The 15,737-nt window shown below is 43.8% G+C and overlaps 1 protein-coding gene across 1 annotated transcript in view; it reads left to right on the forward strand.

The window, feature by feature from the left end:
* Window positions 1–14,294, forward strand: part of LOC138295917 (uncharacterized) — a 195,722-nt gene extending 181,428 nt beyond the window's left edge. The window contains exon 4 of the transcript XR_011203713.1: window positions 13,700–14,294. The gene's annotated coding sequence lies outside the window, so the exon portion shown is untranslated. The remainder of the gene's footprint in view (window positions 1–13,699) is intronic.
* The last annotated feature ends 1,443 nt before the right edge of the window (window positions 14,295–15,737 follow it).

Raw genomic sequence — 15,737 nt, forward strand, 5'->3', positions numbered from 1 at the left:
TAATCTAGTAAATGGAAGGCGGCATTCAGGGCCAGTTTTGGCACTAGAGCCTCATATTAGCCACATGACATGATCTGCAGGTCTTCAGGGAGTGGGCACAGTGGCACAGTTGCATAGCTACAGTGACTCTCCCACAGCCTGGAGTATGTCCCATACTGTGAGATACATTTGACGGGCACTCGTCTCTGCAGGCTGAGCATACAGAACCTACAGGATACTCACATTTCCCTCACTCCCATGCATGTCAGTACATCATGTGGCCATCATCAATGTGGCTTGTGTGGTAGCATGAACGGCATAGTGAGTCATGATATGCCTTCCAGACAACAGTTTGGCAAGGCCAGATGTAGGGTGAAATATCTGTGGCACAGAGGGACGATGCGACAATCTTCTGTGTACTGTCCATTGACGGACCTTCAAACCATAGAAGAATGCCACATAATTCAACTATACCATCTGAATAGACAAACAATAGTGGATTTATGCCATCAGTTGGAGCCAGATCTGATGCCTGAAAACACCAATCCAACATGCATTCGACCCATTGTGAGACTCATGGCAGTATTGCACTTCCTGTCCACAGGGTCCTTCTAAGATACAGTGGCCATATCTGGTGGTATGTCCCAACCTATGTTCAGTCTTGTGTTGAGAGATTTCCCATCAGCAATGTTGAACACATTGACAGCTATATCATATCCCCCCAACATGAGGGTTTGGCCAATATGAAGGTCTATGGCACACATTTTCCCTTGGTGTCATCGCAGACCACTCTATCACAACAGGAAAAACGTCCATTCAATTAATATGCAAGTTGTCTATCTGATCTCTACATCTCGAATGTCTGTAGCTGTTTCCGTGGATCACCCATGATTCCTTCATAATGCAGAACAGCACCACACTGAGCTGATGCCACAACTGCAACCAGAGAGGGCCTGGCTGGTTGGTAAGTCACATTTATCCTGATTGTGTATGTGCAATGTCAAGTGCTGTAATCATGAAGTGAGTGACGCGTTGTTGCACTTATGACCCATTCCTAAACAGGAGACTCAGCATATCTAAACCATTCTTGGTGTTTGACACCAGTGAGGAATCCAACTACACCAAGGGAAGTCTGCTTCAATGAGACCCATGGAAGAGCACGGTGGGCAGTGGAGTGAGCAATTGGGCTCCTGAAGGCCAGATTTTTCTGACTGTACAGGACTGGTGGAGCCCTCCTCTGCTCACCTGGGAAAATGTGTTAAATCACCGTGGCACACTGCATGCTCCACAACATCGCCCTTGCATCCCAGAGGAAGGGGAGCCCTCAGTGCCAAAGGGTGAAAACCCTGAAATACCAAATAAACATGACAGTGGTGAGATAGCTTTTGACACATCCCCACTTTGATGAAGTTGATTTGTTTGTGTCAGATTTATTGCAATGTACTTTGTTTTCCTGATGCCTTCTGTGTGAAGTGTCATATGTATGGTTTCATGCCTATACTCCTTCTTTTGTTCTTTGTTCTTTATTCAGGTACCTTCACCATGACATCTTCATATGGGCATTTTAGAGGTGTGGCATTGGCAGGAGTATGATGCTGTTTGGATGTACGAAGTGGACATGGATTGTTTCACGGCATATAAGTCACAGACTTTGGGTGTAAGAGACCTGTGCCAAGACAGCTTGCACAGTGTTAGGATGCATGTTTGTAAGAATGCATTGGACTAGTTTCTTGTACTGTGTTGGCCCTGATGCATCATGTGTGTCATCATGTGGTCAGAAAATATATAGTCGTCGGCCACAGTCATGTCAGTTACCCCTCACATTGGCTAAACACTTTTACAGTATGACCTGTATGTAGCCATTGATGTGTTTCATCATTGTAGGACAAAGTGCCTGCGCCAAATCACTGACATATTTGTGCCCTACCACCAGATGAATGAGCACTGTACCGTAATGACCCTATGATGAGAAACTGTTGTACTGCCATCTGTCTGAGTCTTGCAAAATATGGTGTTGGATTACTTTGGTGTGGTAGGTGATATGGCTCCAGCTGATGACATCAACCACTTCAAAGTTTGCCTTTTCTACAGGACAATTGTTAAAAATGGGGTCTCTAGCTGGCAGTCAGTTTGTACCCTCTTCAAGTAAGGACCCTCACTCTAGTCAAGATAAGGGAGATACCCAGCTCAGATAACCCCTGTCCACCACCTTGGTAGTTTGGCACGAGCAGTCAGGCTTATCTCAGAAGCAATGTGTAAAGCATTTGCACGTAACACACAGGAATACAGTGAAAACAGTACAAAAGGACACCACACCACTTCCAGAAAAATAGCCAACATTTATCTGTGTAAAACAAGACCAAAACGAGAAAAATCGAACATACAGTAATAAAGATATGAATTTAGCAAGAATTAACTACTTAAAAATACAGTTCCTTGAAGTCAATAGACCCATCTGGTGCTATCATGGTAATGTAAAAAAAAAATCCACGCATCGCGGGGCAGCTACAGTGTTGGGAAGACTCGCAAATATACCTTGGAAATGCAGGGCGTCGTGAGCCTAGCGATGAGATCTGGACTGCGGTGTTTCTGGCATCGCAGGTGTCAGTTCTGGAGGTCGCTGCAGGGGTCGTCGCATCAGTGAAGACACACCCATTGCAGATCGAGCTCCAGAGTGATGACAAAGTCAGCAGCTCTGGTGTGGATGGCGTTGGGGCTGTGGTGCAAAGCGGAACAATGCAATGTACAGTGCCCACAGGTCACAGTGCAGGCAGCAGCTCGGTGATGGCATCCTGCGACGTCAGTGAGACCAGGGCAGCGGTATGGGGCAAGGCAGTGCGACGTACAGTGTCTCCAAGTTGCGGTGCAGGCAGCATCATTGTCGTTCCTGAAGCACTGTCGCCTGTAGGCCCAAGGCGGCGGTGCGTCGTGGGGTGGGCTCTGTGCGGCGGCAATGGGTCATGGTGCAGAGTCATCTGTTAACGACTCTGGAGTCGATGCCGCTGGCATTGGTGGGCCGGGGCTGTGGTGTGGGAAGGGACGGTGCCTTGTGTACCTCATGGGTGGTGTCCTCAGGCCACAGTGCAGGCAGCAGCATCAGTGTCAGCGTGGAGTAGCGGCGGTGGGGATGCTAAGGCTGTGGTGTAAGTAAGGCGATGTGGAATGTGGGGCCCACAAGTCATGGTGTTAGCAGTGGCTCTGTGACGGTGTCAGGTGGCGGGGTCACTGAGACCAGGGTTGAGATGCAACGTAGGGCACGGCTCAGTGCATCGTTGTCAGGTCTCAGTGCAGTCAGCAGCATTGTTTATGGCCTTGTGGTAGATTTTCTTCTGTTGCAGCATAAAACACACAGTTCCCAGTGCTGTAGGCAGATGAAACTGAAATCTTTGATATCCCTGAGACTTCCAACAGGAGGCAAGCTCTACTCCAAGTCCTTGGAGAAACTTCACAAGCAGAATACACAGCAAAGTCCAGTCTTTGCCCTCTTTAAGGCAAAAATAGAAACTTCAGGCCGACCCAGCGAAGCACACACAGCAAAGGGGCAGTACTCCTCCCCCAGCTCTTCAGCTCTTCTCCTTGGTAGAGGTTCCTCTTGATCATGAAGTGTTCTAACAGTCTGGGGTTTTGGTTCCACTACTTATACCCCTTTTTGCCTTTGAAGTAGGCAAACTTCAAAGGAATGTCTCTGTTGTTGACAAGATCCTGCCTTGCCCAGGCCTGGCTCCAGACACACACCAGGGTGTTTGAGACTGCATTGTGTGAGTACAGGCACAGCCCTTGTAGGTGTAAGTGTCAGCTCCTCCCTCCCAACTGTAGCCCAGGAGACTCATCAGAATATGCAGGCTACGCCCCAGCTCCCTTTGTGTCACTCTCTAGAGGGAATTCACAACAGCCCAACTGTCAGTCTGACCCAGTCGTGGAATACACAAGAAGGCAGAGGCACAGAATGGTTTAAGGAAGAAAAATCCCACTTTCTAAGAGTAGCATATTCAAACTGACAATCTAAAAAATAACTTTAACAAAAGGTGTATTTTAAATTGTGAGTTCGGAAACCCCAAACCCCATATCTCTGTCTGCTCCCAATAGGAAATTGCATTTAAATGACATTTAAAGGCAGTCCTCATGTTAACCTATGAGAGAGATGGGCCTTGCAACAGGGAAACCCACATGTATAACACATCAGTGCATGTCCTACCTTTAACATACACTACATCCTGCCCATGGCCCCCCCTAAGGCCTACCTTAGGGGTGACTTACATGTAGTAAAAGGGAAGGTTTGGGCCTGGCAATTGGGTACACTTGCCAGGTCAAATTGGCAGTTTAAAACTGCACACACAGGCACTGCAGTGGCAGGTCTGAGCCATGTTTACAGGGCTACTCATGTGGGTGGCACAATCAGTGCTGCAGGCCCACTAGTAGCATTTGATTTACAGGCCCTGGGTACCTATAATACACTTTGCTAGGGACTTACTAGTAAACCAAATAAGCCAATTACCGATACAATTTACACAGAGAGCATATTCACTTTAGCACTGGTTAGCAGTGGTAAAGTGACGAGAGTCCTAAAGCCAAAAAAACTGGTCAGAAAAATTAGGAGGAAGGAGGCAAAAAATTTGGGGATGACCCTGCAAAATGGGCAAGGTCCAACAACGTCTGACAAATCCTATCCTTCTATGGTCTGGAGGTCTGTACCTATAAATTTGTTCATGTACTCTGTATTACTCAAACATTTACGATTTGAAATGTTTCAAACATCTTGACAGCCTATGTGCTAAACAATGTAATAAAATTTCATCTTTGACCAGACACTTGTATGTATGTGTTTGGGTGGAATAGTTGTAATCCTGAGCTGGACATTGTGTACATGCAACAAATCCCATCTTGAACAAGTACCTTGGATTATCATCGTATGATTGACATGGTCTGACATATCTACATTACTAATTGTGAAATTAAAAAAAACAGACAATGAGTTAGTGACAGGTGATTTTATCGGGAAGCTACAATGAACAGAAGATATATGTGGCATGACTCAAACAAAAATCAAATCTGAAGGGATCAGTCATGGTGAATGAAATCATTGGAGTAGATGCCACACCACTGGAAGTCCATCGTCCAAAGTACTCCTCCCATTGGAAATGGAAGGTGGTTCAGGATCAGTCCACAGAGTGAATGTTTGACACATAAAAGAAGACCTTAAGGAAGAGGATTATTGCTAGCCATGGTGGGTGTCTTGCCATCTGCACCTCCTGGATTCTTTGCTGGATGTCCCCGTTTACGAGAGGGGGAGCAGTTGCTACAGAAGCAGGGGTGCCTTTGGCTGGTTGTGCCTCTGGCAGACCCTCCCTCCCTTTGGCTGGCACCAATGTGCATGGGCCTGATGTTGTTGACCCAAAGGATGAGGAAGATTGGGTTTGAACAGCCCTGCTCAGGGATGTATGACTGTTCTTCAGCACCCCTGTGGGGGAGGCCATGTTTGAATTGTGGGCCTTCATTTGTTCGCCCATGCCCCTATGCATTTCCCTCTGTATATCCGAATATTTTGGAAAGCCTTTTTTGAACTCTGTATTGTTGCTATTTTAATAGTTTTACTATTTTTAATAGTTGCTAGTTTTTATGCTGCTTTGTTGTGTTTCATCACTCTGACGATATTTTCTTGTACGGATTCCCTATTTTTTCACGGGGGGCTGTTTAGAACCACTTTTAAATATCTTTAATTATTATCCCTCTTGGGTGTTGTTTAGCACCGGTGCCTGCATTTTTAGAGGCTCCTGTTGCTTTTTTATCCTCTTCACTGGTCAGCCATTACGGTGCCATTTTCGGCAGCCATCTTTGTTGCCGTGCTAGTTGTTAGTTCCTGGAGCCAGGTCGGGCCACCCGCATGACTTATTTAAACGCGGGTGGCCACCGGCTTCACCAGGTATAAACGAATATTTTGGAAAGCCTTTTTTGAACTCTGTATTGTTGCTATTTTAATAGTTTTAAATATTTTTAATAGTTGCTAGTTTTTATGCTGCTTTGTTGTGTTTTATCACTCTGACGATATTTTCTTGTACGGATTCCCTATTTTTTAAAAGGGTCACGGGAGGGCTGTTTGGAACCACTTTTAAATATCTTTAATTATTATCCCTCTTGGGTGTTGTTTAGCACTGGTGCCTGCGTTTTTAGAGGCTCCCGGTTGCTTTTTTATCCTCTTCACTGGTCAGCCATTATGGTGCCATTTTCGGCAGCCATCTTTGTTGCCGTGCTAGTTGTTAGTTCCTGGAGCCTGGTCGGGCCTCCCGCAAGACTTATTTAAACACGGGCGGACGCCGTCTGCGCGGCGGACGGGCGCAGTGGGCGCGCTGCTGGCGTGCCAAAGGCACGCCCGTCTGCACCCGTCCGCGCCCGTCCACGCCCAGAGCCCAGGGATGCTGCCCATTTCTCCACCAATAGATTTACATATTCTTCTTCTTAACTGCAGGCTCTTAGAGGCACCCATATATGTCCTACCTTTGCAGGTACTCCTCAGCCTCTTGCTTGCTCTTCTTGTCCTAGCTGCTCTTGGTCGCCTATTGTTGCCCCATTTCCTAATACCCCTTCTCATCAATTGGGCAAATTGCTGTTGCTCAATTGCCGATCCTTATCGGCACATTCTCTACATATTTACACGCTCCTGGAAGATTTAGCACCTGATGCCTTGTTCCTGACGGAAACTTGGCTAAACGAAGAATCTTCAGTTGATATTTGTAAAACCTTACCTTCAAATTATTCTATAGCTCATATAGAAAGATACCCCGGATGAGAGGTGGCGGTATAGCCATTATCTACAAAAACACTATTATGTGTGTGACATTGCCACTTGAGATTTCAGAATGTGAAAGTATGACCTTCTCTTTATACTTGTCTTCTACCTTTACTTTCTCGGGAATTCTTCTCTATCGCCCTCCTGGCCCCTGTGCTTGCTTTTTAGAAGTTATACCCGATATTGTGGCCAGTCTTATCGGTAAGACTCCTAATTTAACTGTCCTTGGGGATTTTAATATTCATCTTGACAACTTGGATTGTCTCTCGGCGAAATCTCTGTTAGCCTCTTTTACCGCGTTAGACATGGCCCAATTTGTCACTGGCCCCACTCATTTGAAGGGTCATACCTTAGATCTTATTTTTAGTAACATTTCTGATCTCACTATTTCATCCTCTTTGCCTTTACTCTGGACTGATCACTTTCTCCTGTCTTTCATTTTTCCTTATGATGTGTCCAGAGATCTTCAACCCAGGCTCACCACCTCGGGGCGTACCTGGTCGAAGCTGGTGCCAAGTATTTGGCATACTGCACTCCGTGCCTCTTCCACAATTAGTGACTATTCCTCCCCTAATGCCACAGATCTATTTGATAGCTGGATCTCTACCTTCCTGAATTCAGTTCTGCCCATTAAACTGAGAATAAAAAAACTTCTCGTAAGTCTAATCCTTGGTTCTCGCCTTCTCTACTAGAACTCAGAAAGAATTGCAAAAAATTAGAGAGAATTTGGAGGAAAAATTACAGTCCCTCTGCCAAAGAAGCCTATAGGCAAGCTATTAGATCTTATCACTGTAATATTAAGGCAGCTCAAACTGCCTATTATAGCAATAGAATAGAGAATTCTTCTAACTCCCAGAAATAAATTTTCCAGATTTTTAAAGAGCTTACTATAACTCCTATGCCTGCTTCTCCGATAGTAGCTTCCACTACACATAGTAATTTAGTAGCAGCTCATTTTCAGGATAAGATTACTAATATATACTCTGGTTTTCTTCCATCCCCCTCTCAGGAGCTGTCAGATGAGCAGGCTACGAATCCCACTCTTGCTGGGACTCCGTTAACTATTTTTCCACCTCTCACAGATACTTTAACTCTGAAACTTCTCTCTAACATTAAGGGGGTTATTCCAACTTTGGAGGAGGTGTTAATCCGTCCCAAAAGTGACGGAAAAGTGACGGATTTACCACCAGCCGTATTACGAGTCCATTATATCCTATGGAACTCGTAATACGGCTGGTGGTATATACGTCACTTTACCGTCACTTTTGGGATGGATTAACACCTCCTCCAAAGTTGGAATAACCCCCAAAATCTGGCGTACCCCTGGATCCTGCCCCCCCTTCTATTCTTTTGAAGGCTGCAGACATTATTGTCTCACCACTGACAAAAATACTTAATAGCTCCTTGTCTTCAGGCATTCTCCCCAAGTCCCTCAAACATGCTATTATAAAACCTCTCCTGAAAAAGCCAAAGCTTGATCCCTCCGTTTTGGATAACTACAGACCTATCGCTCTCCTCCCTATTTTAGCTAAGATTCTGGAGAAACATGTAAATTTGCAACTGACCAGTTATCTTGAGAGTCATGAGCTCCTACATCCCACTCAAATGGGCTTCAGAGCTCAAAATAATAAGGAGTCGGCGCTCCTTACCGTGACTGAGTCTGCTCGTCAACTTTTAGATCAAGGAGGTCATGTTGCTATTATCCTTCTTGATCTTAGTGCAGCCTTCGATACTGTTGATCAAACTCTCCTTTGTTACAGACTCTCTAAGACAGGGTTAGGAAGCATGGCCCTTTCTTGGCTTTCCTCTTTTCTCATAGGAAGATCTTTCCAAGTTTTGGATTGTTCTTTTTTGTCTGATGTTGTCCCTCTGACTTGCGGAGTCACTCAGGGCTCCTCCCTGAGCCCAACTCTTTTAAAGATTTATTTATCATCTTTGGCCAAAGTAGTCACTCCCCATAATCTTTCAATGGCCACCTATGCCAATGACACCCAATTAGTGGAATCCCTTTCTAGTACTGGGGATTCTTTTTCTGGTAATCTGGCCTCTTGTATGAAGGATATCGGTGATTGCATGACCCAATCTAAACTTAAATTTAATGATGGTAAATCTGAAGTACTGATTGTAGGCAAAGGCCCCCCTGCCTCTCCTTTGGCACTGCACTCAGAGGCCTTTAATAGTCTGCCTCCTCCAAAGGCAAGGGTAAAAAGCCTAGGTTTCCTGCTTGACCCTCATTTGACAATGGAACTGCAAGTAAAAAGAATCTGCTCGGTCTGTTTTGGTTTTATTAGAGCTCTTAGGAAGATTCTTAATCTTCTACCTTTTACAGCTTGAAGAATTCTTATCCAAGCGTTGGTTCTTTCCCGTTTGGACTACGGGAACTCTCTTTATCTTAGTTCCCCAGAGTACGTAATAAGGAGGCTGCAGACTGTGCAGAACGCGGAAGCTAGACTTCTTACTAACTCCCCCAGGCATCTCTCTGCCAAACCGGCTCTTGTAGCACTTCATTGGCTCCGGATCAAACAGCGTATTCATTTTAAAACTATGTGTATTACCCATAGAGCCTTACATAATAGGGGCCCGCTTTTCTTTAGAAGGCGGATCTCTATCTATGTCCCCTCTAGACACTTGAGATCACTATCTACTCGGCAGATTTATATACCTCGCGCCAAGAGATCATGGGGAGGTAACTCTTTTACCATCAAGGCTGCCCGTCTCTGGAATGCCCTGCCCTCTGAACTTCGCCACAAATCTTCAGAACTTCTTTTTAGGAAGAAGCTGAAAACTATCCTTTTTTGTAGTTAATCTGTTTTCTTTGGTCTTTCCGAGAGTTGTTGTGTACCTTTAGCGCTGGGATGCCATAGGGTAGCTACGTGTTTTAGAAACCCATAAAACTAAAAACTAAACTAAACTGTAGCTGTTTGATTTCCCGGAGTTCAATTAACACCTTGCCCATCATTCCTTGGGACTCATGATAGACATGGCTGATGGTGTCCTGGCCGACAGCAGCCCCAACGCCTCACTCTGCTGGTCCAGAGCATCTCTCCCATACACCCTACCCCCAAGAGCCTCTGCCCTTGGCACAGGATGCCCTCTACAACTGGGTCCTGGATCCTCAGTGTCCAACGTGTCAAGTTGCACCTCAGTATCCAGGACTGGGGGGCATAAGATGATTAAAACTGCCCAGATGGGCCACGACCTTCCTCCAAATCAAGGGGGGTTGTGGTAGTTTGTTCTGTGGCTTCCGTGTGCACAGTGGCAGCTTGACCTGTTGATGAAAAACATACATTGTTACTGGTTTATTGTGGCATCTGCCACCATACATTTTGTGTTACAGTAAGCAGTAACATTGGACATGAATAAGTTGTAGGTAATCCTTTTTTGCCAAGTTAACATGGTATTGGGTTCTTTGACATTACATGCGTGAAGCTTGCCTCAACTATTTGACTCAAGCAGCTGATGAGAGGTGCAGATCAGTTGCACTTTGGAAGATGGACCGAAAATTACATCTTACCACAAGGGAAGGCAACACAGTGGAGAGGCAACATGTGCATTTGACCATTTGGAGGCCTAGTTAAGTGAGATATAGGCAAACACAGTAAATTGTTGTGAATGTGACTGGAGTCATCATGTGCACAGTGCTGTGTCATATTTCTGCTGCTCATACCAATCTGGTGATGCAGCTTGAGGCCTCAGGAATACTTGTTGTAAACACTGGGTAAGGTGTCATTCCTGTTCTCTATAGTTTCATCCTGGGTTAGCATGTCAAGATGGAGCTAGGAAGACAGACACATCTGAGTTGAGCACGATCTGTATCTTGATCGCTCCTAGGTGAGTAAACTATAATTCAGAGTTACTAAACAAGGGTATTTGGACAAGTGCACACTGGGCTAGTGTTTGGAATTGCAGACATAAGGCCTCCTGGGAGTTGCAGTCAGGTCACACTCTCTGCTACACATACTATATAAATGGTTTCCTCCCAGATGAGTACACTTTAATTGAGAATTACCAAACAAGGGTATTTGGACAAGTGCACACTGGGGTTGTGATTGGGGTTACAGATGCAAGGCCTCCTGGAATTTGCCTTCAGGTCACTCTCTCTGCCATAGACACTATACAAATTGTATACTCCCAGATGAGTAAACTAGAAATGAGGGTTACAGAACAAGGGTATTTGGACAAGTGCACTCTGGGCTGGTGTTTGGAATTACAGGCACAAGGCCTCCTGGGAGTTGCAGTCATGTCACTCTCTCTTCTACACACACTATATAAATGTTATCCTCCCAGGTGAGTACACTTCAATTGAGAGTTAACAAAAAATGGTATTTGGACAAGTGCACATTGGGCTGGCGGTTGGAGTTACAGACACAAGGCCTTCTGGGAGTTGCAGTCAGGTCACATCCTCTATTTCTCAACACTTGACAATTGGTATCCTCCCAGGTGAGTAAACTTTATGTGAGAATTCACCAATCGATGCATTGGGGCAAGTGAACACTGGGCTGGTGTTTTGAGTTAGAGAAACAGGGCCTATTGGCCTTTGCAGTCAGGTCACTTCCTCTACTTCCAAACACTTGACGATTGGTATCCTCCCCGGTGAGTAAACTTCATTTGAGAGGTCACTAACTGATGTATTTGAGCAAGTGAACACTGGGCTGGTGGATGGAGTTAGAGAAACAGGGCCTATTGGTCTTTGCAGTCAGGCCACTCCCTCTACTTCCCAACACGTGAAAATTGGTATCCTCCCAGGTGACTAAACGTTTATTGAGATTTCACTAACAAATGTATTTGGGCGAGTAAACACTCACCTGGTGGTTGGAGTTAGAGAAACAGGGCATATTGGGCTTTACAATCAGGTCACTTCTACTACTTCCCAACACTTGACAGCTGGTATTCTCCCAGGTGAGTAAACCTCATTTAAGAGTTCACTAAGAGATTTATTTGGACACGTGAACCCTGGGTTGGTGGTTGGAGTTAGAGAAACAGGGACTATTGGGCTTTGCATTCAAGTCACTCCCTCTACTTCCCAACACTCGACAATTGATATCCTCCCAGGTGAGTAAACTTCATTTGAGAGTTTACTAACAGATACATTGGGACAAGTGAACACTGGGCTGGTGGTAGGAGTCAATCGATCAATCAATCAATCAGTACTTATAGGGTCTCAAGGGGAGAGTTATTGACACAAGGCCTCCTGGGAGTTGCAGTTAGGTCACTCTCTCTACTACACACACAATACAAATGTTATCCTCCCAGGTGAGTACACTCCAACTCAGAGTTAACAAACAAGGGCATTTGGACACGTGCACACTGGGCTGGTGGTTGGAGTTATAGACACAAGGCCTCCTGGGAGTTTCAGTAAAGTCACTCCCTCTACTTCCCAACACTTGACAATTGGTATCCTCCCAGGTGACGTCATTTCAGAGTTCACTAACAGATGAATTGGGGCAAGTGAGCACTGGGCAGGTCATTGGAGTTACTGACAAAGCCTTCTAGGAGTTGCAGTTAGGTCACTCTCTTGGTACCCTCCGAAATGAGTAAACATCACTTGACAATTGGTATCCTTCCTGATGAATAAACATCATTTGAGAGTTCACTAACAGATGCATTGTAGCAAGTAAACACTGAGCTGGTGGTTAGAAGTACTGACACAGGGCCTCCTGTGAGTTGCAGTCAAGTCAATGTCTCTACCACACACCATATACAAATGCTATCCTCCCAGGTGAGTATACTCAATTCCAAGTTAACAAACAAGGGTATTTGGACAAGTTCACACTGGACTGGTGTTTAGAGTTACAGACACAAGGCCTCCTGGAACTTGCAGTCAGGTCACTCCATCTACTTCCCAACAATTGACATCTTGTATCTCCTGAGGTGAGTAAACTTCATTCAAGAGTTCACTAACAGACGCATGGGGGCAAGTGAACACTGGGCTGGTGGTTGGAGTTAGAGAAACAGAGCCTATTGGGTTTTGCAGTCAGGCCACTCCCTCTGGGCCTATTGGGCTATGCAGTCAGGCCACTCCCTCTACTTTCCAACACTTGAAAATTGATTTCCTCCCAGGTGAGTAAACGTCATTTGAGAGTTCACTAACTGATGCACTGGGGCAAGTGAACCCTGGGCTGGTGCTTGAAGTTATTGACACAAGGCCTCTTGGGTGCTGCAATCAGGTCACTTTCTCTACTATACACACTGTACAAATGTTATCCTCCTCCCAGGTGAGTACAGTTCAATTGAGAGTTAACAAACAAGGGTATTTGCACAAGTGAACACTGGGCCAGTGGTTGGAGTTGCTGACACAAGGCCTCCTGGGAGTTGCGGTCTGGTCACTCCCTCTACTTCCAAACATTTGACAAATGGTGGGGATTACATATCGGTATGCAGACTACATTTAGGTTTGAGCACACATTTACATGAATGGGGAACACAATTAGTGGAAGATATACTTAGAGCAATTATTCCAACAGTAGGAGTGATACTAAATGATGAAAATATTAGAAAGCTTTCACAAGTAGTAGACAAGCTAGCAACTAGTACATCAGGAGCTTTATTAATTGAAGACACAGAACTAGTAGTGAATAAATTTATGGTTTTGCAAAGCAGATACACTTTAGACATTTTACTGGCAGAAAAGTGAGGAATCTGCAAGATGCTGAAGATATAGAATTGTTATACTAACATCCCTCATGGGATGTGTTCGAAGATTGCATAGAGACATGTGACAAAACATTGACAAACACATACTCTTCATTTTTTCTCTTTCCTCTTCTTTCCTTATTTGTTAGTTTTGACCTGTGGCATGGTTATAAGTGTATATCTGTTGACCCATGTAAAAGTTGTTTCTTTTTGAATAAGCTGTGTCACTGAAGGCGTATGACAGTGGGAGTGATCTCATTGTGGAATGTATTGTACTTACCTTGACTTGTTTTTGACTTATAGAGTATAACGCTCGAAGAAAGGAGTAGAATATTGAAAATGTTGCAGACAACAGTTAACTGTATCCTGTGTTTAGGATGCTCTTTTTTAAACTTGCAAAACCAACAGAAGCTGTCCTGTTCCCATGAAGACATCATCATCTCATTGGCTAAAATCAGATGTTATTGCCACAAGACTCGCAACTTGTTACCTTTTAGTATTGTATAAATGCGTGTTCCCAAGCTAGAAGAGGGAGAGGAGGACAAACAAGACAATAGTCCCTACCTCAGATTTTCTTGAGAGGACTTTTACTCAGATACATTCTGACAGACTCTTTGCTGATGCATCTTAGATTTGCTCTGAGAGCTACTTAATTCTGTTCAGTTCTATGCTGTTTGAGACTTTACTGAGTTTCTTCAACCTGTCTTTATTGGACGTTCTATTACAGCTTTTATGCTTTCAAGGCTATAGCGTTTTATAGGTTCTGCTGATGTTTACTTTTCACTTTGAATTAGCTTAGAATAGGGATTAGATTTTGTGGAACACACCTCAAGCACTGTTCTGTAATTGTATTGTGAATTTGATGAATTGCTAATAAAAGAATGTAATTACTACTAGACCTAATGAACATTTTGAAGCATAATTCAACTCTCATTATTCAATTCCATTCAAATGTAAATTATCTTATAAGTTCATCAATTGTTGACTTGCAGTTCCTGATTATCTCCTATCTATTTCAAAGATCCAACCTCATGGGCCCAGTGGGGTGCGGGAAATTCATATTTTTGGATAAAGTTAATCAATGACAGTTGGAATTCCTGATTGTGCCTACCACCCTGGCAACTTCAGTTATCTCTAACATTCCTTAGCTCTTGTCACTCACTTCAGCTGTCATTCTTTCTAATTGCCTCTATCAGCAGCACCTACAGATTCCACCTTCATTTACTCCTCTATATTTTTGCAGTTGTTTAGACAAAATATCTGAGAAAAAATATTGTGTGGGCAAAATTTTGTGTCAAGAATATTGAGGACACAAATATTGTAAAGGTAATTTTCTAGGTATAGGTAAACAAGGTTTACTGTACATAACTCCACATATATGTTCCTTGACGATAAATGTATATATATATATATATATATATACATATATTCAAGGTACATAGATGTTGAGTTAAGAATAGTAAATTGATACTTACCTATTTGCACTTACATTCTCGATGTTTTGGTTCTTGATATTACTGACACAAAATTCTGACCACACAATATTCTGATTTCTGATATTCTGTCAGTGATCCATCTTTTCATGACTAACATTTTCTTTTAAAGTAATTACTCTACTGTAAACTACTCTAAATAACCAATTTTTTCACCCTGCTTACACCTATGCCGAGTCCTCTTCGTCCTTCCCCCATTGACCAATAAACAGATTTAAAGGAGAAGCAGACTTTGCAAATACCCGGCAGACTTGAGATATGCTTACATCTAAAAAATTGCCATGTAGGTCTGTCAACAGAGTCTGCCTTTGTCACTGTCTGCTGGTGTTTATATGTCCACCTTCAGGCTGTCAACTGCAATGAAGTAGTGAGGACACAAAGTAAAACCGCTCCTTATTTCAATTTAGAAGAATGTACAGCATGGGGCATCACTGCTACACATATCAGTGCACCATTTGTAACACAATGTGTCTTTTCAGTTTAGCAAATATTTTCTTAGTGGTTTGTCTGTTTTTGTGCACAGTGCATCGTATCTCAGTTTGGCACATATTCCAGTGATATGTGTGAATGGCAACAGTGCCAATTTAAAGTGATATGCATTATTCTAGTCACATAATGGGTTAAGAAAACAGTTGATAAAATCTCATCACAGGTATTGTTGTTCACCATTAAGGATGTCAGTATGTAGTTACTGCCATTGTAGTACAATTTTTCACATATATGGTATCAACTATTCTGTATTGAGCTCAACCTAGAGATTTTAACCAATGACCTCCTCAAGTGGGTCTTGTGAGACCGTCACTTTTGTTTGTTGGTCCAAGATCCTAAATCTGGCCAGTGACCTTCTT

The sequence above is a fragment of the Pleurodeles waltl genome, chromosome 5 (assembly GCF_031143425.1).
Source record: "Pleurodeles waltl isolate 20211129_DDA chromosome 5, aPleWal1.hap1.20221129, whole genome shotgun sequence".
In the NCBI taxonomy this organism is placed as follows: Eukaryota; Metazoa; Chordata; class Amphibia; order Caudata; family Salamandridae; genus Pleurodeles; species Pleurodeles waltl.